The sequence below is a fragment of the Drosophila persimilis genome, unplaced genomic scaffold, assembly GCF_003286085.1.
Source record: "Drosophila persimilis strain 14011-0111.01,24,50 unplaced genomic scaffold, DperRS2 tig00000000-arrow-pilon, whole genome shotgun sequence".
Lineage (NCBI taxonomy): Eukaryota > Metazoa > Arthropoda > Insecta > Diptera > Drosophilidae > Drosophila > Drosophila persimilis.
Window position 1 is genome coordinate 13,877,508 of NW_020825288.1, and position 25,947 is coordinate 13,903,454.

At 46.2% G+C, this 25,947-nt stretch overlaps 1 long non-coding RNA gene across 1 annotated transcript in view; it reads right to left on the bottom strand.

The window, feature by feature from the left end:
• Window positions 1-24,994, bottom strand: part of LOC113567325 — a 47,889-nt gene extending 22,895 nt beyond the window's left edge. Inside the window, exons 1-2 of the long non-coding RNA XR_003409405.1 lie at window positions 24,720-24,994; window positions 23,796-24,164 (exon numbers count right to left, since the gene is read on the bottom strand). This is a non-coding gene — a long non-coding RNA (uncharacterized LOC113567325). The remainder of the gene's footprint in view (window positions 1-23,795; window positions 24,165-24,719) is intronic.
• Between the last annotated feature and the right edge of the window lie 953 nt (window positions 24,995-25,947).

The following is a 25,947-nucleotide window of genomic DNA, read 5'->3' on the forward strand; positions in this document are numbered from 1 at the left end:
TTAATCTAATTTTGACTTCCATTAGTATCCCAGAGATCTAAATGGGATGAAACATTTGATTTTTTAAGTGCAGATTGATCAAGATTGTTCCTGAGATGAATAACATTTATTTCCAAAAGGAGGAAACAGTTTCATCCGCCTGTTAAACAGCATACACCTTTGAAGACTCAACAATTATAGGGTATCAAGAATCTCGTAATCGACAAACGACAAACGACAAACGGAAGGGCATCCGCATACCGTGAATAAGGAAACTTCATATCACTTCACGCTGATGAATTTCCCGCTTCCCCCCCCCCCCCCCCACTCCCCCTGCTCCGTTGGAATGTCTTGAGAATTAATAGCAATTTGTATTCATTTGTGAATATTACAAAAGGATTATACAAAATTAATTAAAATTTGCACACCCAAATTGCTTTTCGAGGGTGCGGGGCGCCGCAAAGGCTCGTGCAGCGAAGTGACATGCTGAAGTGTGTCTCTTGCGATTGATGGCAGCCAAAATCGAGTTTAATCACATTGATGGGCATCAATTAATCATGCCACAAATGACACTCGCCCCAGTTGGCCTAAGCCGGCGAAAGCCCACAAATTACGCATACGACACGTAGGCCGCTAAAACCAATAACGACATCACCCCGCAGCAGCAGCGACACCCAGCCACGGCCCAAGGACAATTGCCAATTAAAAATTGAGCTCAACGAAGAGTTGGCAATTACAGGAGCGGCATGAGGCAGGAGGCTTGAGAGACACTGATACCAATGCCACTTAAAGCACTCAATAAACGCCATCGTTTGGGTCTGGTTAATGCGCTCGACTTAAAGAAAACTCAAACCACATTCAATCCACCCACACACAAGCCCATGCACCCACGCACGCCCACACACCTGTCAGACAAGATGGCGTGGCAGAGCAGCAACACAGACAAACAAACATGTCATTATCATAATGCCAAAAGGAGACCCCGTTGTAGCCTCTCTCAAGACACTGTGTCACACACAGGACGAGATGGAATTCAACACGAGCAGTGCGAGACAGCAGGAGGGGCGAGACGGGGACTGGGAGAGTCTTGGGGGAGATAGAATGAGACATTCCCATTCTGCTCCAGTGAAGCATGCGAAATGGCGACAGTTTGTGTGCGCATAACTGAGCATAATCGACGCCTTTTGGTTATAATTAACTCATTAAAGTGAAACGGCAGCCGCAGGATGCTCGCTAAATGCTCGCCCAGCTCAGCCATCAAAGTGCACACAAAAAGACACACAGCCACACACACAGTTTGAGGTCTCCGCCATTCCACTCCGCCACCACACGTAATCCGACCCACTTGGAGGAACCCACTAAACCGAACCACACCAAACAATTCCCATTCCCCATGCCCAGACCCTCAAGAATCCACCCCAACCATTGGCCTCCGTCTAACCACAGGCTCGTAAATAAGAAATGAAATCAAAGTTAACATTTTATAAATCTGATTTTTATAACTTTTCTTGCACCACACACACGCACACAAAACCATTCAAACAGTGAGGCAAGTCCCATGTGAAATTGCAATTAAATTAATGTCACGCATACGCCGCGTATGGCGCGGATACACACACACACACACGCTTCCTGTGGGAAGACGGAAAACGGAGTGTGTGGGAATGTTGGCAGGGTGGGAGTGGAACGGAACAGGAACAACGGGCCACATAGCTCAGGTTTTATTGCTCAGCCGCAAACAATAGCAACAGCAGCAGCAACAACAGCAGGAACAACAATAGCAACATCGGCGACAACAACGGGACGGGGCCCCGGACTACAGCAGTGCTCACAATTAGTGCGTGTTGGCAACCAGCAGCAGCAGCAGCAGTAGCAATAGTAACAACAACACTACACTGAGAGATATAAATAAAATCAAAATAAAGAGTTTATAAGAGTAAATAAATGGGGAAAAGCATGCAGTATCATAGCTTGATTTTCCAATTGGCTAGCGGACTTGCTTGTTGTGTCTTTGAGTAAAGTCCCAAGTCAACCTAACCCCTGTTTGAGGGTAAAATTCTATAAAACTTTACTTACTTTTTTGTACATTATCCCTATTTCAAGTTATTTCAATCTCTAAATCTCTAAACAATCTTTTTGCCCAGTGTATGAGCAACAGCAGCTGCTGCCGTTTGGCGGTCAAAGTTGCGGATGCTCTCGCTGCCACTGCCACTGCCGCTGCGGATGGAGGGCCTGTTCGGCGGGTCGGGTCCCGCATTTGTGCTCTGCATATAAATCGATGCTGATGTTGATGCTGTGAAAATTTGCTAAAATAACTACAGACATACACTCGTACGCGTACGCACACACACAAGCACACACACACATCGACACATACTTTGGCAAAAGCAATTAAACTGCTAAAACCACATTTTGTGCGAGAAATAATTGCAAAAATGCCAAAACATAAAGCCAAACAACAAACATAACCGAACCAAACCGAACAACGGTTCCAATCCGCCGAAAAAAATTAGGAAGAATTCTTTGAGATATACTGCGAACATAGGGATACCCTTTAAAGACAATTTGATGGGGAAACTGCTTGTTCCACTTGTGAATATTGTACAAATTCTTTAATTGTGAACATAAGTCGATTAATAAGTCTACCAAAACATGAGAAATATATTTTATGGATAGGTTTCCTTCTTTGACTTGCATCTAGATGAATCCATCATAGCCTTGTTCTCTCTCCAGTTACTGGGTATAAATATTCAGCCTAAAGCAGCCAGCCCCAATACAGAGTCAGCGGCAGCAACAACAAAGCATCAATTACAATGGCAAGCGGCTGTGGCTGGGGGCCATCCCGCCACCGCCACCGCCATTGCCATCGCCATCACCATCCAGCAGCACAAGCAGTAGCATGCCCCAAGAGAGACGACAAGGCCGACCCCGCCAGTGATCGAAGCCTAACCGGCAAAAAGTCAAACCCAAACGACAAAAACAACATTCATTTCGAGGGAAAGAAGGAAAAAGTGGGAAAATGCCAGCAACAAATCAAATATATTATAACGCACAAAAACAAACCGAAACTCAAATGCCAGCTTCGATAACAATAACACAGTGAGGCGGGGACAGTGGGCGTACTTCTGGTAGGAAAAGTGGTGGGAGTGGGTGCTGCTGTGGGTGATGGCTCTACTGGGGAGTGGTGCAGAAGCTGTAACCAGCACTGACAGAACTCGGTTTCGGCGGTTTTGTGTTTACACTTTACAATAGGATTGCCGAGGCTTTGGCGGAATTTTGGAAATATTTGACTGGGCTTTCTAATGAAATCTCCAAAGGCAACAAATTAGTTCGGTCTGTCCCCAAAAATATGGCGTCTGCCCACACAACAGCGTTGGGGACTGCAATATGAGAGCTCTGGGGATTGTTATTAAATAAATATTTGCCATGCTGAAGTGATTTTCCTGGAGTCAAATGAAGGCTTCATCGTTTTAGACCTTTTGTGGAAATATAATATGGAAAAGAATTGAATTGAATGGAATTAAATACAATCTAGTTAGTGTTCCTTGAAGGACTATGGGTATAATTTTCAGTGACAGCTCTTTCGATTAAGCGGATAATTTCAAAGCCAGAACCATACTTCTTAAGCATAAGCATTTGAAGGTGATCTTTCCTCCTTATACTACTCATTTGTATATTAAAATCAATTTTAAATTTCAGCAACTTTTCCTATAGTTATTGTCTCAACCTTACACTCAGCCACAATTTAGAGCCTCTTCCCATAGATATTCTTTTGACGCACTCAAAAATTCCACACTCTTCGCCAACTAAGTTAAACATTCAATTATCCCAAAAACTTGGGTATTTCCCCACCCCTTCCTTCCCGAAAAACACAGGCCTCCAAAGCGAACTTTGCACCAGAAAATCTACTGCTCATAGGTACAGATAGAATATGGCTGCAGAAGTGAAACTTTTACCAGAGTATTGAGCTGTCCAAAACTTTGTTCATACAGTCCGATCATAAACACATCCGGCAGGGCTAGAGACCCCAAATGTAGGCAACAGATGCTGCGAAATCGACTCCGCGAGTCCTAGGAATTGGAATTGGGGTTTGGAACTGGGGACGCCGACATCGGTGCCAAATGCAAAATACGAAATGCGTAAACATCCATCCGCAGAAACGAAAACAAAAAAAAAGAAGGGCAAGAGGCAAACAAACAAAATGAATGGCATTCGCGGTTGAGTCGCTGCCAGTGGCGCGATTGAAAGACAAATTAAGATTATAAAAAAAAGAAAATAAATATAATAATAAAAACAACACATAGCGCAGATACGAAAAAAAACTGAGGGAATTGATTGATTGATTTATCAAATGTGCGTGCGCGTGGGTGTGCGTACTGCTGCCGCAAGGTGTAGCACTGTTTTTGCATCTGTGTGTGTGTTTGTGTCTGAGGCAGCTGCGGCACGACTCTGTTCGTACACCGAGAGAAAGAATGTGTTTTATTCTATTGGATAGTTTTGATTGAAATGCAGGCTAGATTCTGAGATATGTTCGAACTCTTGCAGAATCGATCGTTCCTATCCAATGATGGCATCCAATCTTGGGAGATCCGTCATATCCATTGCCTATACTCGTACCATATAAATGAATCTGTCCACATTTCTGGAGTTGAATTGAATCTATTTTTTTCCGAGTGTATATATTTTTGTCTGTGAATGCGGCGCGATTGTGATTTGACAGACAAACTGACAGGAAGACAGTCACTGGCAGAGGTGGCGGCTGTAGCGAGAGGGGTGTGATGGGTTCAGGGGTCGAGAACGACGTCTGCCTGTCGGCGTTTATGTATGCGCGTAATTCCCTGTCCCCCTCCGGCCAGTCTCCGCCGGAACGAAAAAGACGGAGCATGGGGCAGAGATGGAGTGAACTGAACTGAATCGGAGCGAAAGTGAAGTGAGAGAGGAGCAGTGGAGCAGAGGAACAGAGAGGAGTGGTGGCACGAATGGGGGGAATGGGAATCCCTGCGTAGGTATGTGCCTATATCGCTGTCGTTGTTTGTGTGTGTGTGTGTGTGTGTGTGTGTCTGCGACACGTAGCACATTTTATTTTCCAAGTAATAAATCAATTTTCCGCACCACTAAAAATGAAAACGAAAAACGAACCAAGCTGAAGCTGAAGCTGAATCTGAAACTGAGGCTGAAGCTGAAGTTGACGCTGACGCTTCTATCGAGTGGAGAGTGCCGAGTGGAGTGGAGAGCCCCAGAAGTGGATTCCGTATATTGGGGTTGGCCGGCCGAAGGCAGGCAGCAGTCCCCAGCTGGGAATGGGGTTCCCCTTGGTTGTTCCGGGGGCAACAGTTGGCGCACCTGGCAAGAGCGTAAATTAAAGTCACTAAATCAAAAAATTCCGAAAAAAGCACTGCCAAGAGTGAAGCGAAGCAAACGAGAAAGTTAACATTTGTTTACGTGGTCCGACGATTGCGGACGTCCAAGACATAGAAACTGGACGTGCAGCCTGTACCTATCCGAGGCCAATGGGGGCTAGGACAGCCTCTACCTGTTCTCCGCCGACAAGTTTCTTAGTCATTTATTGGCCAGAAAAGTTCACCCCGCAGCGGAAGGGAATCAGAGTGGTGGCATGGAATGGGAGCAGCAGGAGCAAATGAGCAACTTGGCGCAAAACAAAAAGTAAGTAAAACAATTTGTTCTTTTTACACTTGTCTTGAATGAGACGAAGGGGCGTATTAGGCTGGATGTTGGGCTTTCGGGATAAAAGGGTGAAGGCCACGAAAATATTCGTAGAAATGAGAATTTTTATATTCGTTATCGAGTTAAGAGTTGATCAACAAAATATAAGGGAACATTCCCAGTTTTATAAATGTAAATTATACAATAAGTAGCCGCTGCATAGAAGTCTCATTTGGCTTCCCTGAGTTACAACAACGTGTCCCTATGAAGCGTTGCACTCTTATTGAGAACCCCGCCAGCATTCGTTTACCATCTTAATGAATTCTGTTGATGAATACTGAAAATATCTCTAATTTCTCTGTATGATCTTTAGCTTAACATCCACCTCTTTAAGAGCTCTGTTACATCTTTGCTCTCTGTGAATAGGTTAAATGGCATTCTGTTCGTCGAACCTGTCCTATTTGCACCGCACTGGCTTGATTTTTGTGCTTTCTTTTGGCCGGTGCGGCAATTTATTTTGAGTGGGGTCGAAGGGGCCTGTGGGGAACAATGGCATGGTATGAGCTGGTATGGTTTTGGGGGCGGCGTCAAAGGCAGCAAAACAAATCAAGTCAACAATCAACGAAACGCACACACACACGCACACAAAAAAAAAACAAAGAAGAGAAAGAGAGAAAGCTGGAGAGAATGGGAGAAAATAGGGATAGACATTGGGGCAGACACCCTGTAAAAGTTAATGTAACGGCGCATTTAATTGCACGCACGGAATGAATTCCACTCCGGCACTCTGCCGCATGCCACGCCCGTCTACGGGTGCGGGTCCGGGTCTGGGTTCGGTTGCAGGTCCTGGTACACGCCCACTCCTAGTCCCAAGCTCCCTGGAGTGGACAAGCGTAACTTTTTTCATTGCCGCAGACGGACGCCCAAACTTGGCTTTTTGGCCTCAACAGTTTTTGGCCCCGAGAATCGGCCTGGCTGGTCCTAGGTTTCGGGGCCAGGTGAGAAGCACCAGCAGCAGGGGAAGCATCAGCAGTGAAGTAAGTAAAAATGGCTATTAGCCAAAGCATTTTATGTGGCTCCTTTTACTTGGGACACGCCCGCTTGGAGTTGGCTGGTGGCTCGTGGCTCCTAGCTCCCAGCTCCTGCCTCCTGGCCTGAATCCTTTTCCCCATCCTGTACGAAGTGCTGCATGTTTCTCTTTCGCTGGCTGGCTGCTGGCCTGCCTGTCTGCCATCCTTTTGTTGCCTAATGCGCTTTGCTATTTTTTAATTATAACGCAAGTTACCTGCAAATGAAAAGTAAAAGGGCTGCCAAGACGACGACTACGACGACGACGACGACAACGAGGACGTCCGCATCCTGTCTCAGGAAGTGGCTGTGGCCAAGACACGAACGCTGGCAACAGCCATACACCAAGATTCCACTCAAGTTCAGTCTCAGCCTCCCCTTTTTTCTTGCCTTTTTCCTGCTTGCTTTTTTCCTTATGTTCGCTGCAACGAAGCTGGAAAATTCGCGCTGGCAACAATTTTAATTGCGTAAACTGTGCAGTTTCCTGCGTCATCCCTTGTGCCCTGCCCTCTCTTTCGCACTCTGTCTATCGTTAGCTCACTCTTTCTGTACGTCTCTATCCTGCTCTTCCTATATCTAGTGCAATCGCCGTCTCTATGGCTCCATGGCATTCCCCATCAGCTGTAACACCAAAGGCCAAGCTGCGGCAAAATTAAATTACTCATACGCTCAGTTGGCCAGCGGTAGAGAACGCTCCTCCTCTCTTTCACCTCCGGCATTCTCCTCTGAGAGGCTGCGACGGATTTATTGTTAATTGGAAATGAGGCATGCCCCGACTGTTTGATGCGAACAGAACAAGATTTCCGCCACTCAACCATAGACCAAAAGAGATTCATTCCCACCGAAAAACAAAAAACTGAAAAAAGGGAAGAAAACGCTGACAAATAGCACGCGTAATTAGAAATTAAGTTTCTCTTACTCTCGTGGACGGCGAGATTCCGAGTGGGAGTGGGATTGGGTTTCTCCCAATGGCCTGAGCAGTGCGCCCGAGGAGTGATTAGTACAATGACAATCTGAATGGGCAAACTCTGGTAACCGCTCGAGTCTACGCCGGAGAACAGAGAACGGCGGACGCAGAATGGCGACTGGCAATGACAGAAACTGCTTCCGTGCAGAGCTAATTTATTACGAATGCTTGCCGGCATCTTTTGCGTCTGGTTCTGCCACAGACTTTCCACCTCCACCTCCTGCTCCTGGTCGTTCTCCTTCTCCCACTTTGGTTTGCTTTAATGAAGGTCTTTCAATTATTTTCTAGTTATGCACTTACCCACGACATCGAGGAATGAGCTCCAAACTAAATTTAGTCATTCTAAGACGAGATTGGGTAGGATTAAGGGGTAATAATACTATATAACATAATCAATACGATGTGCAGCGAATCAAGGAAAGAAGAGAATATAATGGCAGAAGGCTTGGCATTACATAAGAGGATGATATCGTATCATTATTGTATCAATACAATAAGAAAATGTTAGTTCAAGAAGCAAAGTTTTTTTTATATATTAACTCCTCTAATGACATCATTAGAACATTTGTTTGTTTTTTTGGCATGTGCAAACTTTACAATAAATCATGTTAAAATCTCACACGAATGCTATGCACATGGCACTCGTATTCGGTACAACAAAGAGCTCGCTAATTATTTTTATATCTTAATGGATATCAAGAGTTACTCGTAACATAACTTTAAAAAACAGAAACAGAATCATTGTGAGCTCTACTAGCTGACAAAGCATTGTTTTTCATTGCAGAAATTAGAGAAAGTTAAGAAAAATGTAGTGTGGCATTCGCTCTAACAGAGAGTCCCTCATTATTTCAATTGAACAAAAGAAGGTTCTTCACGAAAAGCAGAAAAATACCCGCAAAATGTCACAAAGAATGGTTTCTCATTATATAAATTATAATAAAAACAGTATAATGCAATTTGTTGAGCAGCATTTTGTTGCTCTGCACAAAAAATAATAAAAGCGGGAGGTATTTTATACCCGATACTCAAAAAGAGTATTCCTATTGGGTATATTAGATTTGTGGTGAAAGTGGATGTGTTTAACCTCCAGATGGAAACGTTTCCGACCCTATAAAGTATATTTATTCTTGATCAGCATCAAAAGCCGAGTCGATTGAGCCCAGTCTGTCTGTCTGTCCCTTTGCGCGCCTAGTGCTCAAAGGCTATAAGATCTAGAGCAACGACATTTTGTATCCAGACATCTGTGATCACAGTGTCACAGTGACGACAAAGGAAGAAAATCTGTGGCTTTCACAAAATCATAGAGAATGACCATATCTACCAGATTGCCGAATCTGGATCAGATCGGATAGTTGTTGTAACCAAAAGGAACAAATAAATTTTCAGTGACACGGACCTGATTACTCATTTTCTGTCTCGCTCTGTCTCACGCACCCTTTGTCGTGCAATGTTAGCGCCGTCTGGCGGAGGAGAGCCATACTGACTAAGTATCGGGATAAACGTAGAGTTGCGGCCGTAGCAGCAACTCACAACGATCCCTCTCGTTTTCTTTTTTTTGTTTTTTCACTAAATTACATGTAATATTATTACAGAAAAATAATTTTCGAAGGTATGTCAGTGCAGTTTGCTGTATCCTGCTACTCCTTATAATGAGAGAGAGAAATGTTACACCATATAGAAATATGAAAGGTATTTTTAAGCTGAATTATAAATTAATAAACAAGAGAGAATTTAAAAAAAAAAGAAAAACGAAATGGTTTGAGCTAGCAGCTCACATTGCACATGACTAGACGTGTGTATAATAATGAGTACTTTAAGCTTATTTACCAGCTAATTAACTGGGAGAATGTCGAAAAACAGAAGCTAATTACACATGACTAGATGTATGTCGAAAGCTAATCATTGTGAGAAAACTATGATGGAGGGACAAAGGTTGCACGCCACCCATTTAGATAACGCCGTAATAAAATACTACATACAATAGAAATCCCAAATTAAAGTTTCTCAAGCTAAGGGACAGCAGTTGTGGCTGCTATAATCCTGCAATACTTAACAGCATAGCGCCAATGGATACTCCAATGGCGCTCACTGCCAATGCCCACCGAGCCCGTATTGTCTTTGGGTAAGAAGAAACCAATTTGAAAGCACATAACTGACTTCAGGGGTTCAGCCGGCAAGCAGAGTCTCTCCACAAGCATGGCTATCATTCGTGCCGTTTACTCCCTCAATTACCCCCACACAGATACGCACACATACACATACACAGATACAGACACAGAAACAGAAACGGAACAGACACATGCATATGTATAGAGCATCAAATTAGAATGGCTAATTGCAAAGTCCTCACATCAGGACCACATTTTCTTTTGTTAACTTGCCCAAAAACTTGCCTGCAGCAATCATCACAACTCTGCCAACAGAAAGGGGCAACAGAGTGGTGAGGGGGGGGGCAGGCTGTGGCAGAGGATAGTGGCCAGGGAGATAAGGGGAGTGTGGGCGGAATTGCAACTATTGCATGATGTCCTGGCGAGCAGTTAAATTACTTCTCGTTTATTTTAAATTGTGAAAAATATGTGCAAATGCTCGGCAGTGGCAGCCGGCAGCCAGCAGACATGGCACAATGATACCTAACAAGACCGAACAGGAATGAACAAGAACGAGCACGAAGGAGCCTGCTCTGCAACCCTTGCAGCCAGCAGCACCAGACGGAGGGGGGAGGGGGAGGTGAGGCGACTACCAGAAAGACACAGAAAAAACACACAGAGAAAAAGACCAAGGCCCAGGATTCGGGGTAGAAATGGAATGGCTTCGGTGTTGCACAGCCAATGCAGAAACATGAGGAAAACTCTTCTGCAATTTGCAGTGAAAATCGCATCGCACGCGCTGTATTTTCAAATAATGCGAAAACTTTTCCGCCTATGTTTTCCCGCAGAAGAACACGGGGGGAGGATAGCATCAGCAGCAGCAGCAGCAGCAGCGGAAGATGAGTTGGGTGGTCGCGACTCCACCCGCGGTAACCCCAAGCCAAAGCAAAGCAAAGCAAAACCCCCAACCCCAACCCCAACAGAACCTCCAACCGAACTGCACCGAGCCGAACCGAACGGAACGGAACCAAACCGTACTGAAATATCCAGGAGCTGGAACTCCAATATACTTTTGTTTCTTTGCCTCTATTGTCCTGCCTTCCGTCTCTTCTTCTCGCTCTCCCTCTCTCTCGCTTTCAATCTCGCTCGCTCTATCCGCCATATACCTCTCTTTCCCCTTCGTGGCCGACTGCCTGTTGGCTGCGTGAAATGCAATTTCTCATATTTGCATAACTGCAGACAGCAGATAGCTCAAAATAAAGTTGAAATTTTCGCTGCGGTGGCGGCAACAACAGCCAAGCAACAACAACAACTTTAATATTGCCTGGCCGTGCTGCGTAATTGCCCCCCTATCCCACAGACACGCCCCCCCACAGCCAGAGCAGCCTCCTATCCGCGCTTTAGCCCCGATCAGCAGCGAGTACACTGAGGAAAACAAGTGGCCTCCAAGCGAGACACCTAAATTTGATTCAATGAACGATTGCGTTTACAGTTTATGGATTATAATGCTGTTTGGTGGAAAGACAACAGAATGTACAGGATGGTTGTATTTCAATAGGTAGAACCGATTCATATCGGTCTACATATATAGAATAGCCTCTCTTTGTGTGTACCTATCACTAAGCTTTAGTTTTCCTTCAATTATTCCTATGGTTTGCCATTGTACTATCAAAAAATGTGTGACAAAAGCTCGTTCTAAAAGTTCTAAAAAGGTAGTACACAAAAACTATAAAAAATTTATTGCGCAAAGTTTGCTGTGGCCATTTTCACCAGAGAATAAATCATTAAACCAAAGATCCTTTGTTTTTTAAACTCTAACAAAAACTTATTTAAGTTTGATTGAAGGAGTTTGAACATGTGTTCTTCTTCGGACTACAGATCTGTTGTTGAGTTCATAGCCAGAGGATCCTTGCCGCTGCCCGACTTTATCTTTCTCGCAGTGTGGCCGTCACATCGGCTATAACAGCGAAAGCCTTTCCGCTTGGCGCGAGTACGTAGTTCGTGGGTTTCCGCCAACAGTGAGCTCGATTTTACAAAACAATACGGCATCGGAATGCAACGCAGCGGAGTGGTGGCGGCAGTGGCAGCCAAATCAACGGAGTTACGCGCACAACAATCACACACACGCACACAGACAGAGAGGGAGAGAGAGAGAGCGAAGCAAAAGCACAATGCAATACACATATACTCGTACATAAGACAAAGCATACTTTCGGGCGCAAATAACCAGCGCTCTGAACGGAAACCGAAATTGAGCGTCCTCCGCTGGCGTACGCAGCGCAGCAGAACCGTTGAAAGAGAGGGGGAAGCAGAGGCCGGAGAGAGGCAGGGAGTTCCCCTACTGCGGCTATTCTATTAGGATAAACACAAATCACAGCTGGAGCAGAGCGCTGGAGAGCGGGAGCAGGAGCAGAAGCAGCTGGCCCCAGCAGGGCAGCATCCAAGAATTTGACGCACAAACAAAGCAAACAAGTGGAACAGGGCACGGAGCGCGGTCCGGCGTGGGCGGCTACATGGCCATGGCCAAAAGCAAACATAATTGATATCGTAATCAATTCAAAAATCTCGAAAACTAAAAACAGCAAATGCTGTGAAAACAACGATGTGGACAAGGGACACAAGCTCGGGTCTTGGTCCTCGTCCTGGTCCTGGTCCTGGTCCTGGCCGCAGGCATTCCATTCCGGCCATGTGCACACAACCAATCTCCTACCCCAAGCCTCCCCCTGTGGAAACCACTTTCCCCACGCTTTGACATATGTGTGTGTGGCAGTGCGTGCCACTCAATCAACTCTGAAAAAGTCTACAAATATTAGCCCCTAATACCATTGAGACCAGAATGAAGGACGAGGATGAGGACGAGAGCGAGTAAGAGTGGGACCCTGAGAGGGAGAACTGCACGCACGCCCCCATAAAAAGTGGAATTGTATATAAAAATGAAGCAGCCACCGAGATGAGGAGGAAGGGAGCGAGAAGAAAGTGCCAGCTTCAAATAAAATTGTTGCGACAAAGGCATCGAAGGAGCAGCTGAAGGAGCAGTCCTGCTGCCACAGCAGCAGCAGCAGCAGCAGCAGCGGGCACAACGATAACATTAAGAAGAAGTATCGAAAAAATGTGTAGTTCCACTCACATACACACACACAAACACCGCACACATACAACGGTCTGAGGCGACACAAAAGCGAAATAACAACACAATCAAGGAAGGAGAGAGCGCTGCCGACGCGGGGGCGGAGTGGGGAGTGGGAGTGGCGGGGTTGCTCGGAGCGTGTCGTGGCATAGGCAGCAGCGCTGCATAAGTTGCCAGCGCCAGAGCCAGGCGCCGGGCGAAAGCGGCACGTAATAACATTTTTCTAAAGAAAAGCAGCGGCAGAGCAGCACCAGCAGCAGTGGCAGCAACAAGAACAGCAACAGCGACAGCGACAGCTAAAGCAAGGACAACAAAATACCGTTACAACGTCGCAAACGAAGATGTCAAGCGAAGGAGCCGCCGAAGCTGGGGCACGAAAAAAAGAAGCGAAAAATTCGCAGATGAGAAAAAAAAAACCAGGAAAAAAAGGTTTTCTATAGAAACCGCAGAAGGAAATACCCTTAGAGATGGGATATTTGGGAGGAATATGTGTTGTATAATACGTATAATACACTTATAATACTTGGAGAAAGTATTAAATAAATATTCCTAAATAAACAGAGATATTTAACACACAAAAAAATAAAGATACTCCGCATTTGGTGCATGCTCGATGATATGCTATATGATATCAATATTTTCTATCATAGAATAGATTTTAGAATATAACAGAATAGATGTAAGACTCCAAGACCATGACTACGTTCATATTATTCCATCAAAGCAGCTTAGAAAACTTTCAAAATAAATTTAGTTCGAAATTACATTCGATCTCTGGCCTGGAAACTTCTTACCAAATTGTTGTACCCTCTGGGAGTGTATGAAAAGAAATGTGCGTGGCCTGGCGTGTCCTGGCTCTTGTGGAATGCTGTCAGGAGACAAGTTATTGTTTTTGATTTCATTTTTCTTGCGTTTTTGCGCTTCCATCCCCCCCACTTTATGGTCTGGCTCCGGCAGCACATACGACCCGCACATATGTGTGATTCGGAGGGGTAACGGGGGGGCTTATTTCCATATAGGAGTGCCCGACTGTATGGTCTTGTGGCGGGCCTAACCCCCGAATTGGTTAGTTTGGCTAATCGAGGTATTCGGGGATAGGCCCGTCCGGATTTGCTCTCCTCTGCTCGGCTTCTTTTTTACGATAGACGAGAAGATTGCCGCTGGCTGTGTTATTATTATTATTATTACGATTATAAAAAGTTGCCCTAATCCGAGTGGGTAATTCATTTCTGAGAGCTAGACGAGATGGTCTTGGTAATGGAAACCTCCGGACCCCGAGAGCATGCAGGGAAACTACTATGTCGGAAACTTGGCCCCGAAGAGCCCTTATGGTAATTTGAATGGGTTTTTTTTTTGTTAGAGTTCATAAGAAGATGGATGAACTAAGTATAGGTTGTTCTTTTCAGGGGGAATTCATCATGAGAGGATGCCCAGCGTATGCTGATCAATAGAAAAGTTGCTGAAATATTCGAAAAGATGAGATGCAGTTAATATAATCCCCATAATGAAAAATTCCTATTAATAAGTGAAAGCGAGGGTCAAAACTTGTTCACAAGAATTTTCAATAAAAAAAAAAAACAATTTCTTTGGAGTTTTCGTGGCACAATTGAATATCTAAGCCGCGAACAAAGTTCGGCAATTTGTAAACTCCGATCATTAGGGGAAGTTTTCTTATCAAGTCTTATCCACTCCATACCCGAAAGGAATCATCAAGTGGGTGAAAGTGAGGAGGGGGGTGTTGGTTGGGCCTGGTGGTGTGTGGTGGGTGGTGGGTGTCGGGGCGGAAAACAAATAAAATAAAACTGAAAATGCAAACGATGTGAAAATGTGAATAAACCAGCAATGACAATCAATCATTCAGTTAGTTGCAGCAAACTTCCGCAATTTCGCTGAGCGTCAGACACTGTACGTTATCCCTGTCCCGGTGCCTGCCCCCATTCGGGGCATCATTAGGCTTCCAGCAATCTCTAGCCGCAATTCTGGTCTGTTTCACTCTCAAAAACTAACTTTTTCGGGGGCAGAACGAAACTAAACTTTCTAATAAAATAGCCCTCTACTATGCGCCCCAAGGTCCAAACCCAGGTCTGCTGCGGGTACAGCTCCTAGTTCTCGTTCTGGATACTGAGTCCTGAGTCCTGCTGCACATCATCTGGAGTGCAAGTGTGTGTGGGTCTGTGAAGAGTCGAAGGAGCCATCAGAACCGCAACAACGGTGGCAGCAAAAGAAGAGAAGCAGCTGGAGCAGCTTCGTTGCCAGACGAGAGGCAGGCGGCAGCGGCAGTGGCAGCGGCAGGACCCACACAATGCATTTTCCAAAGTTGCGAGAGAAAGCTTTTTGTTGAATGCTCTTCCGGCACTCTCGCTCTCTTTCGTTCTCTTTCTCTCTTGGTTAGTTGTTCGTTTCCACTTGTTTCAATGCTCTTTCTCTGTTGCTGCCACGATGCCTCTGCTCTGCCTCTCCTCTGTATGTGTGTGTGTGCATATATATGTGTCTGTACACGGCCGCAACATCCGTTACAATTTTTTACGACTGCGGCTCTGATGCTGACGCTGGCGCTGACGTTGATGTTGATGCCGCAGCCCGCCGTCTAACAGTCTGCTGGGTGTGTGCTTTCGCTGTGTGAGTGTGTGTGTGTGTGGCTGGCTGTCTGTGGGGGCATGCCGCATTTAAGGATTGAGGAAATTTTTGTGGGTTCCTTCAGTAATGATATGGAATGTGTTGGAATTTCAAGAAGTTACTTCAGATTTCTTTATTTATTTAAATGAGCAGCCACCGAGAATGCCTGGCATTGTCTGGCTGCGTCCCTGACCCTGTCTCCGTCTGTCTGCGCATCTACGGGGGCAGCCAAAGTCAGTCTCCGGCTGTAAGTCAGTGGCGGAGTCGGAGTGTGTCGGTGGGGATGTCTGTGGTGGCGCTGGGCAGCCAACCAGCAGCTTCAATTGACTGACTGAGACTTACTGACTGAGTGACTGACTGACTGACTGCCTGAATGACTGACTGACAAACTGACTGACTGCCTTACTGAGAAGAGCATACAACTAAATGAGCGTTGTTATCGGTTTCTGGCGCTCCCTCAGCGACTGTCTGTCTGTCTGTCTGTCTCTGTGCCTGCCCCAGTCTTTGCCACGGCCCTAACTTTGTAAATACACAGAGCAAAATTAGGGGGCCTCATTGAGTAGGCAATTGTGAAGGTTTAACAGTGAGTAAATAGGCTTAGCAGGACTTTCAAAGAATTCCATGAATGAACGAAGAACAGAGTGAGAGAAAAGCGTTAAGGTTTTCAGATTTTGGGATCTTCTCAAATAAGAAAATGACTTTCAATTACAGAAATCTATAGTACAATTAGGTAGAGTGTGTCTTTTGTCTACTCAAGGTGTCGAATCAATTGAATCGTCCTCGTTTATTTGTAGGAATATTTAATCTTACGGTTCTGCCTTTTCTCCAAGTGTATGGCTGTGTGACTGTGCGTATAATTGTAAGGGCAACCAGCAGCAGAATCAGCATCAGGCGCAGGAGCTGGGGGCATCAGCCAAAGAGCAAAGAGCATCCAAGAGCGCTGAGACAGCAGCCTCATCCTCAGCCACAGAGAACAATCCTCAGGAGCAGCCTCCTTCATGGCACGCAATCTAGAGGCAACCAGCAACCAGCAACGTCATTGAAATTTATGCACGTTGTACTTTCGTGTAGTGATATTTGTATTGGGAATTAAAACTATGCCCTCGGGATTATATCCTAATTTTTGGCGCTGTTCTGCTTTGGCTTCGGTTTGTTCGGTTGCTTCAGCTCCAGGTCCTTCGCCAGGTTCCTCTCCATCTCTTGCTGTCCTTGCTGATGTCTTACTCTGGACTCTGGGTCTGCCTCCGGCTCTCGCTCTGGGTCTGAATCCCAGCCCTGGGCCTTGCGCTGTCTGTCTTCTCGTTGCCATTTTTACTTTTCATTGCTTTTGTTTTTCGTGTAATTAAAATAAAGGCGTGGAGTAATTGCTGAGGTCAGTGAGCAGTGGACAGCAGCAGAAGTCGGGCTAGGGCGGTTTCGAGCACTTCTTACACTTGACGCGCCCCCGCAGTCCACACCCCGCAGTCCACACCCTGGAGTCCCCGGCCAGCAGCCAGCACCCCGTAATCTATACGTATACGTAATGTTAACTAAGCTCGCAGACCAGCGCCGAAATTAACACTTTTTTTGCTAGTTCTGCTTGTGATGCCTTTTTTTGGCTTTATCTACCCCGTACACGTAAATTATGAGGGTATATTGTGTGCATGAAAGGCTGAAGGAAGTGCTTTGGACACCATAAACTCGGGATTAGCAGACGAGCCTTATCTGTCTCTTCCTCTGCCTGTTTGAACGAATAGATCTCCAGATATAACGACACTAAAGAGCTAATAGAACTTAATGTGCAGACATCTTGAATGCCTTTCCACGCTCTCTTCCTACGGACTAATAGCAGTGTCCTTCAGTGTCATATATTCCCACCTGTGGAGTGCCTGTCAGAGTGATTTCTACCTCTTCTGCCTGTACCTTCGTAGAGGGGTATCCTCTAGTCCAGATTTTCATTACAGCTTATGGTGTATTTTTTTCGGTGTGTTTTTTCCGTGGGCTGATTGTGGGTTTTGGGGTATTCCTTGGAGCCTGATGCCGGAGAGCCCGAGCTGTGAATTACCGAACAGCAGATAAAATTCTCAGTTTAACACTTTGTTAAAATGCTACCCATACGGATACGGATACGTACGAGTGTACGGCTAAGGCTACGGGCTACGGGCCACGCTGATGCTGATGCTGATGCTGACGCTTACGTTCGTTTACGTTTACGTACGCCATGTGGCGCGTCCGCCCATAAAGTGTGCCAACATTTTGCTGCTTCGTTGCCCCAAACCTGCCCACAAGAGCCGGCCCCAATGCCCCTCTACTCAACCCACTTAACTGGACTTTGGTCACGTTGCTGCTCTGCTGCCTCTGTTGGATGCTGGTTGCTCCTGCTGTTGTTTTTGGTGTTGTGCCTGCGGTAAATTTCATTTTCCAGGGCATCATTAGACTGGGACCCAGAGACCTAGATTTTCCATGCTAATTGGATTCGCAATAAAAGCAGCCCGAGATCGAGAGACCAATACGAAGAATTTCTGGCACATTTCTTACTCGGAAGGCCAAGCCCAAGCCCGGTCCCTCCTTCCTCCTTCCTCTTTTCAACGGGGAATCCCCTGAATATGGCTGGGGCGAATGAACAGAAAGAAAGGAATTTGAAGAAATTTAATTCCCCAACTGCTTTAGTTGGGAGAGTAGCAACATGGATGTTTCAGCAGCCACATATTTGCAAATGAATTATGAGCGCAAAAGAATTTGGAATCAAATAAATTATTAAGAATAAATTTGATGAATGGCGTTGAAGTACAATACATATATGAGAAGGATTCTCTGAAGAAAAGGTTGTAAAAAGGTCTCGGCCTCGGGTTAACCTTTATCAAGAGATTCTCAATCAACTTTCAATGAACTGGGAAAAAGTTTCCTCCTCGAACTCCACTTGAGGAAACTGGAAACTCCACTTGAGAAAACCAGAGAGAGGGAGAGGGACTGAATGAAAAGGGAGAGCGAGAAAGGGAAAGACTCTTTAAACTCCAACCAAGTCTCGGCTCCTCCTGGCTTCTGATGTGGCTCTAATCAGCGCTTAATTATGCATGCTTGCCAGGCCAAAAGTCACCCATTAATCAACATCATTTATTGCCATGCAAGCTGCTCGAATTCAAACTGAAATTGAAATTCAAGCTTGCAGCCAAAAATTCCTGCCACATCAGTAGAAAGCAGGCACCAGGCACCAGGCAGCAGGCACCAGGAAAGCAGGGACATCCCCCGAAAACCGTGGCCCCAAATGGCCAAGGCACCACCGACCAGGCACCAAACGCCGAGCAGGCAACGAGCATCGGGACATCGGAGCACCGAACAGGCAAGGACAACAGCTACCAACTGCCAACTAAGCCAAATTGTACGCTCAAGTGCCATAAAGCAATCAAAGTTGATATCAAAGTACCACACTGCTAACTTATGCTCTCATGTATTCAATTAGGACAGCTTTTCGAATGGCCCTGTCCCTGTTGCTGGTCCTGGTCCTGGTCCTGGTCCTGCTCTTAGTCCCTGTTCTGGTCTGGTCCTCCTCCTTCTCATTCATTTAAAAGAATTAAGCACTTTTCTGCAGCGCAGAGCTGAGGAGATGAAGAAATTACTGCAGCTCCTGGCATTGAAACCAGTCTGGGGCTAGAAGCTCCTTCAGGAACTTTCAACAACTTCCTATGCCCAAAGTTTCCACAAATTAGTTATGCAAATTATGTGAGTCGCCTTCACCTCAACGGGAGAGCAGGGCATCAGAGTAGAGCAGGGCTCCCAGCAACAGCATCGCTTCAGCTCCCTCTCCCATCGTTCCCCGCATTGAAATCCGCATTTAAAACAATGGCAGACGACCCTGGCCCCAAAACGGGAACCCAGGACCCCGGACCCAGGACCCAGGACTCAGACCCAAACCCATAGCCATAGCCGGGCCCCGATTAGGACGCATAACAAAGTAGAATTTGTGTAAGTTCGTATTTAACATGCTTTATGCATTCCTCAATTATAAATAGATTAAAGTCCAGAATAGACTAAAGTTAAATGTTAACTTTCCGGCCAAGGCGGACACCATTCACAAAGCAATTAACGCAATCGTCTCCACGCACCCCTATCCCTCGATTTGGATGGGATAAAGGATAAAGGGAAAAGGGAATACTGAGGCAGGAACCCAATTTAACTGACTGCCAACTTTCCACAATCACTGCCCATCATCAATTTCAGATTTTGTTGTATGTTTTATGAAGCAGTCAAGGCCCAGGACAACCTCCCGTCAACCAGACAGACGGGACAGAGACAGGCAGACATTCAGAGCGAGAGACAGACGGACTGACAGTCAGACGGACGGAAGGACAGACAGTCACCAAGAGAGGCAGATAGAGTGTGGCGGAGCGGAGGCGAAAAAGTGAAAACAATGCCTGGCCACAAATGGTTGGGCAATGACTGCCCAGGGAAGCGACCGCCCGCCGGGATATAGAGAGAGAGAGTGTATGTGTGGGTTTCTTGCCGAGTGTTTACTTAACCGTAAGCCTGACCCCACCCACAAGCCCCAACCCCACTGAACTTGAGCCACATCGCAGAACAAAGGAAACCAGTATAAACCAGCAACAGAAGCAGAGAGCGGAGGGGGGGAGGAGCGTAGGAGCGTAGGAGCAGGTCAGGAAAAAAAGGGTATCTTAAAGGATTGCTCAAGTTTTTCTGTCCAAAACCAATATGTAAATGTGCGTGTTGTGATTAAGCACAAAAGCAAAGTAAGCCAGATACAAAGGACAGACAGAGAGACAGAAAGACAGGCGCAGAGGATGGTGGAGTTTTCTTGGCCGAAAACCCAAAGCCAAAATCTCTAACCAAACCAAACCAAACCGCACCAAACCACACATAATGTGAGGCAAAAACGCAGCCTTGGCTAACTTTACACACCTCAAGTGTTTGTTTAGGTTGCTTTGCTTTGCTTTCGGTGCGGTTCGGTTCGGTTCGGTTAGGATGGTTGTTCAAGTGGAATGGTGGGAGCGATTGGATTGGTGCATGAACAGCAATGGTAAGGAGTAGGAGTGCGGCTGCCTGCCTTGGCCATTTGACGCCTTTGTTGTTTTTGGCCAGCGGCAAATATAAATCTTGCCAGCAATGAAGGCAGCGATCAGGTCTCGCCCAAGACAATGGCATGCCCGGGAACGGGAACCTATTAGCGTAGGGCATTCCTCCTACAGCTCCATCTCCCAATCCTTCTGCAGCGTGTGAAGTTTTAAGGAGCACGTCCATAAATTGCAACCGCCAGGTGAGCGGTGAGCGGTGAGCAGGGAGCAGTGGGAAATGGTGTTACCGCTGGGATAATGGGTCACTCCTTGATGTATCACACAAACAGACACAAATGATATTTATGCCGCCTCCAAGGAGAAAGAGTAGGATGGAGGAGTAGGAGTAGGAGCGGAGCCCGTACCCTTACCCATGCCCGTGAGGCTTCTTATGGACAGCAGCCGCGTTCTGCTTGGGTGTAATAAAAACTAAAATCCGCACAACAATATGTGCGAGGATAATGCCATTTCCGTTTTATGGGAAATCCTGTTAGTCCTCTGCCAGTGTGTGTGTGTGTGTGTGTGTGCGGTGGCGGTGGCGGTGCTCTCGCATGTGCGGCTTCCTCAAGGAGCCCGAAATCTGAGTGAACGAGTTACGGCTACACGGCGCCAAAAAAAGAATAAACCCGAGAAGAAGAATTGCGGTCGCCTCCTGGTGATGGGATGCGATAGGATGGAATGGCTCGGAATGGCATGGCACGGAATGGAATGGAGTGTCATGCGTGCGGTGCTGCGAATGTTTGGGATCAGGGCTCAAATTTTATGGATTGTCCGGGCACATAACACTATATGTACACACACTCGGCATCCGCAGTTGGGTAATAATGAAGTCGGAACTAAGAAATAAATTTGCCAAACTTAATCTTGGATGGACACGAGTGTGAAAGAAGCAGAAGGAATACATTATTTGAATGATGTATAATTATTACCGTATAAACAATACAAAAGATTTCTTTGGGAATTCAATTACCAAAAGTCAGAGTGGATTGAAAATCTTGGATTAGAAAGCATCATTGCCACAGGACTCAAGCTCTAAGGTAAATAGATATCCCAGAAGCCCAGGGGATTAGGACAAACCCTTCTAGCCCACTCATAACACTCCCTTGCACGATTTACAATCGGCTAATCTCTCTTGCATATTTGCATATCTGGCCCGGCTTCATCTTGGATTATGATAGTTATTCATTAGCAGCATTCCCGGCCTCGGGGACTCTGTGGACGACCATCTAGAAGCTAGCTGCGGTTAGCCACAAAGCCCTCACTCTTTCTGCATCTCTCTTTCTCGCTATTTAGCGCTCCCCTTTTCTATTTGTGTCTCCAGTCATAACTGGGGAAATCCCTTTTTTGCTCAGTGTGTGCTCAGTGTGAAGCGGCAGGAAAAACAAACGTCCGACGGACTGTGTGCCTCTCTCTCGCTGTATGTGTGTGTATGTTAGGAAAAGTAAAAAAAGCGCAACCAGAGAAGAGACGGATGGACAGCAGTAGAGAAGGGATAGAGCAGGATACAGAGGGAAGAGTGAAGGCAGCAGCAGCGGAAAGCAGAAGAGTAAGAAAAACCATAACTAAATCCATTGCCATAGGAAAATCCAAAGCAAAGTCTGCGATGCAAATAGTAGAGATTATGGGACTGCAGATGTATGAAGCACGAGATGGAGATGGAGCTGGATCCCGAGATGGTGGCAGTAGTGGGCACGAGGAGCTGAAGCTGAAGCTGGAGCTGAGGCCGGGCGTCAGACCCAAGGCGCGGCCTCGTTGATGGCAACACGAGAAGGGGCACTGGAAGGTGTTATGTGTACGTGAGTGTGTGCCTCTGACTGTGTGCCTGTGTATGTGTGTGTGTGTGTGTGGCACAATAAATCTTGCAAGGGTGCCGAATGGCCAGGCACGGATATGGGCATGGATTTGAGCCGGGACGTTACCCGCTCAACCCTCAGTGAAAACCAAAACCAAATAAAACTGACATTATGCGAAAAGCGAAAGCCATAACTAAAAGTTGGATAACGTGGCCATGATGGTACCAAAGAGGAAGAGGTGGAGCAGGAGGGGGAGGTGGAGGTGGAGGTGGAGCAAGAGTAGGAACAGAAAGAGCGCCGGGAGCTGGAGCAGCCGTAAAGTTGCTACTAAAGCGGAGAGCAAATCGCGCCGGACGGGGGACAGACTGCAAAAACAAATCGGAACTGGTACAATGCTGAGTGATCGACGGGTAGGTACCACGGAAATGAAAAACAAAACGAATCAGAAATCAAAGAAGAGGAGATCGGAATAAAACCACGCAAAGAAAAGAAAGGTAGGATTTTGATAGCGGAAGGGAGATTAACCTGAACGAACTCCCTACATTCCCAATGAACTCGAAAGAATCTCAAAATAGTCAAGGAGAATAAAATACAGCAATGATAATTACTATAATAGCACTAGGGGCAAGGCCCTGCCCAGTCGCTTCGCTGCTGAGCCAACCCCCAGCTCACTCGCTAAAGACTATGATAATAGCCTGTAATAAATATTGATATATATTTAATGCCTTTTTCAAATCTTTTGCCAAGACCGCCACAGGGGATTCTACAACGCTTTTATCAATAGTACGAGTATATACCATTACAAATGAATACGCTAGACCTCATTAGTTTTGAGAACAGTACAGTGAAATACTACAGTTTTGTAGTAGAGGAACTCAAGATACCCTCTAGGTGAAGTTTGTTTTGTTAATGATCATGAATGCACATATGTAAAAAAAAGAAGAATTTAATGACGAGTCTGATCTATCGAATACGATCTACAGATCGAAGAAGTTGCATATAGCTAGCATAGTTACTTAAAATAATTGATTGAAGTTAACCTGAAAATCCAAACCCGATAGAAGATAATCAATAGCTAAACAAAGCCATATTCCCAATCTCAACAGGAATCTCTTCTATTACGCTTCCCAAAGCTTTGGCCCCGCGAATTAAGACCATCTCTGAATGCACCACAAAAGGATTTCCCAGCTCGAGCACGAACTGAATATTCCCCGAGTTCACCCTTTCCTCTGGAGGGTGAAGGTGCTGCTTGGCGGCTGGGTGGGGGCTGGGTGGATAGAGATATCGGGTATGAAAAACAGAAACAGGAAAATAGAAATGATAGCAAAGTTGTGAAGCGAACGGGAGTGAGGAACAGCGGTACAGGGGAACGGGGGAACAGAGGAATGGGAAAGCAAAGAGGGGGCACCTGAAACGGAAATCGACTTTGGTAAGGAGTTTTTCTCGTACCTGGCGAATCTGAATGTTGAAGCTGCAGCAAAGTTATGCAAATGTGAAGTTGTTCTCTTTGGCCACCGTTTCGTGGAGCTCCTGCTCCTGCTCCTGCTCCTTCTGCTGTTGCTGTTGCTGTTCCCCTTCTAGGAACTGTTTGCCCGTTCTAGGAGCGAGACCTTCTGTCAATCGAAGGCGATGTCGCGAGTGCTAATGACGTTTGCTGTGATTGCACCCCGCATTCGAATTGGAAGCTGAAGCTGTAGCCGGCGCCAAACACAAGCCAGGACCACAACTCAAAACTGTCATTTTCGCGGGCATGGAAGCCTCTATCTATAAGGAGTGTGTGTCTTCTTCAGCCGCTGCTCTGCTTCTTCTGGTTTACAACTGTTTGAACGTGGATGTGAATGTGAATATGAATGTGGATCTGGATGCGGTTGGTGAGGCGATGGATCTGTGGCTGTGCCTGTGCCTGTGCCCGTGGATGTCTATTTATTTAATTTGCATGCAATTTTCTATTTTTATGCGAAATACTTGGCATTGACAGCAAACGATGCGCACATTTCGCATCGGCAATGCACAATAGAAATTGAATTGCAAAAATTTGTTTGCCAGTTGGATAGAGGAATGGGATTTGAAGGGGGGCAACTTGAGGAATAGCGGTTTGGAGGACCCTTCACGTTCACGCCAATGTCAGGCGAAGCAGACGGCAGATGGCAAAGGCAAAGGCAAACGCAAGGCAGTGGCACAGGAAGCACAAGGAATCGCACAATTTGGCGGCGAAAATGTCAAGTATTCCAAATGCTGGAAGGACGACTGTGACTGTGACTGCAATTACAATGGCGGTGGCAACAACAATAAGGTTGTGCCGGCTTCCACAGTAACAGACACAGATACAAGCGCACACTCGCAGACGCACACAGAGGAGACGCAAATACATACACTGTCACTGAGGCAGAGTCAGAGTTTAAAAGTTTCAGAGTCAGAGGAGTCACGACCGAAGACTGGCCACACAGACAGCATTTGGTTCTGAGAGAGTTTTTGGGAGACGTACAAGCAGACAGACTGACAGACAGCCCGCCGCAAATGTGCAACAAACAACGAGCAGCACCAAAAAAGGAAACGCGCGCGAAATTTGCGGCACGGACACGCGGCAGAACACTCGGCAAACGAATCTTGAACGACTCCTGAGGACAATGCTGCCACCAACTGCAGGGACGAACGAGCGTTCTGGTACTGAATTCGCACGCGACTAAAAGGATGCTGGCGAGGATGCTGCCGCTGCTGCCGTCTGCTGCCAGTATTCACCCGACGATGACGATGACGATGACGACGACAAAGGCCGATTCGGATGCTGCTGCCGAAGTTGCTGATGGACCGTTCGGATGCCGTTTGAAAGAGCCAAGAGTGAGAGCTTTTAGAGAGAGAACGAGCGAGAGAGAGGGACAGAGATTGGCGACGTGTGACTTCGTTAAATTTCTGCGGCGACAGCACACAAAACGGATTCGGAAGCGGAAGTAGCAAGTAAGCGAGCAAGCCAGCCAGCGAGCGAGCGAGCGTTCTGTCTCTTTGTGAGTGTGTGTGCGTGTATGTGTGTGTGTGTGTGTGTGTGTGTGTGTGTGTGTGAAGGAGGTAGGGCTAGGGGTGGAGTGCCGCGTTGGAGTGGCATGAAAGTGGGGGCGAAGTAGCGCCAAGTGGCTGGCTAAAGTCGAGACGAGTCGCGAGTCGAGTCGCGGAGCACGACCAGAATGGAACTTTTGTGTTTGTGTTTTGCAATGGCAACTATACACACACGCACACACACACAGATAAACACATAAGCGCACACAAAGAAGACACACAAGCAACACTCATACACTCCTAATACTTATACGCCATGGCATCAATATTCACATTCGCACTTGTGCGAGTATTTTCTGATTTGCTGCAATCGCGTCAGCCAACAACAAACTTGGCGTACAGCAGCGGCAACAACAGAAAACAAACAGCAGAATCAACAACAACAATCAGCAACACAAGCAGCAACATTCCAAAACAATTACAACAACAAAGGTTAAAAGAAAAGAAGACCGCTAAGAGGTCGAAGCCGATGATACCCTGGCAGAACGATCGTTTGAATTTTAGCTACAAAATAATTATTTATCATCTGATTTAGTATTTTTTCAAAACT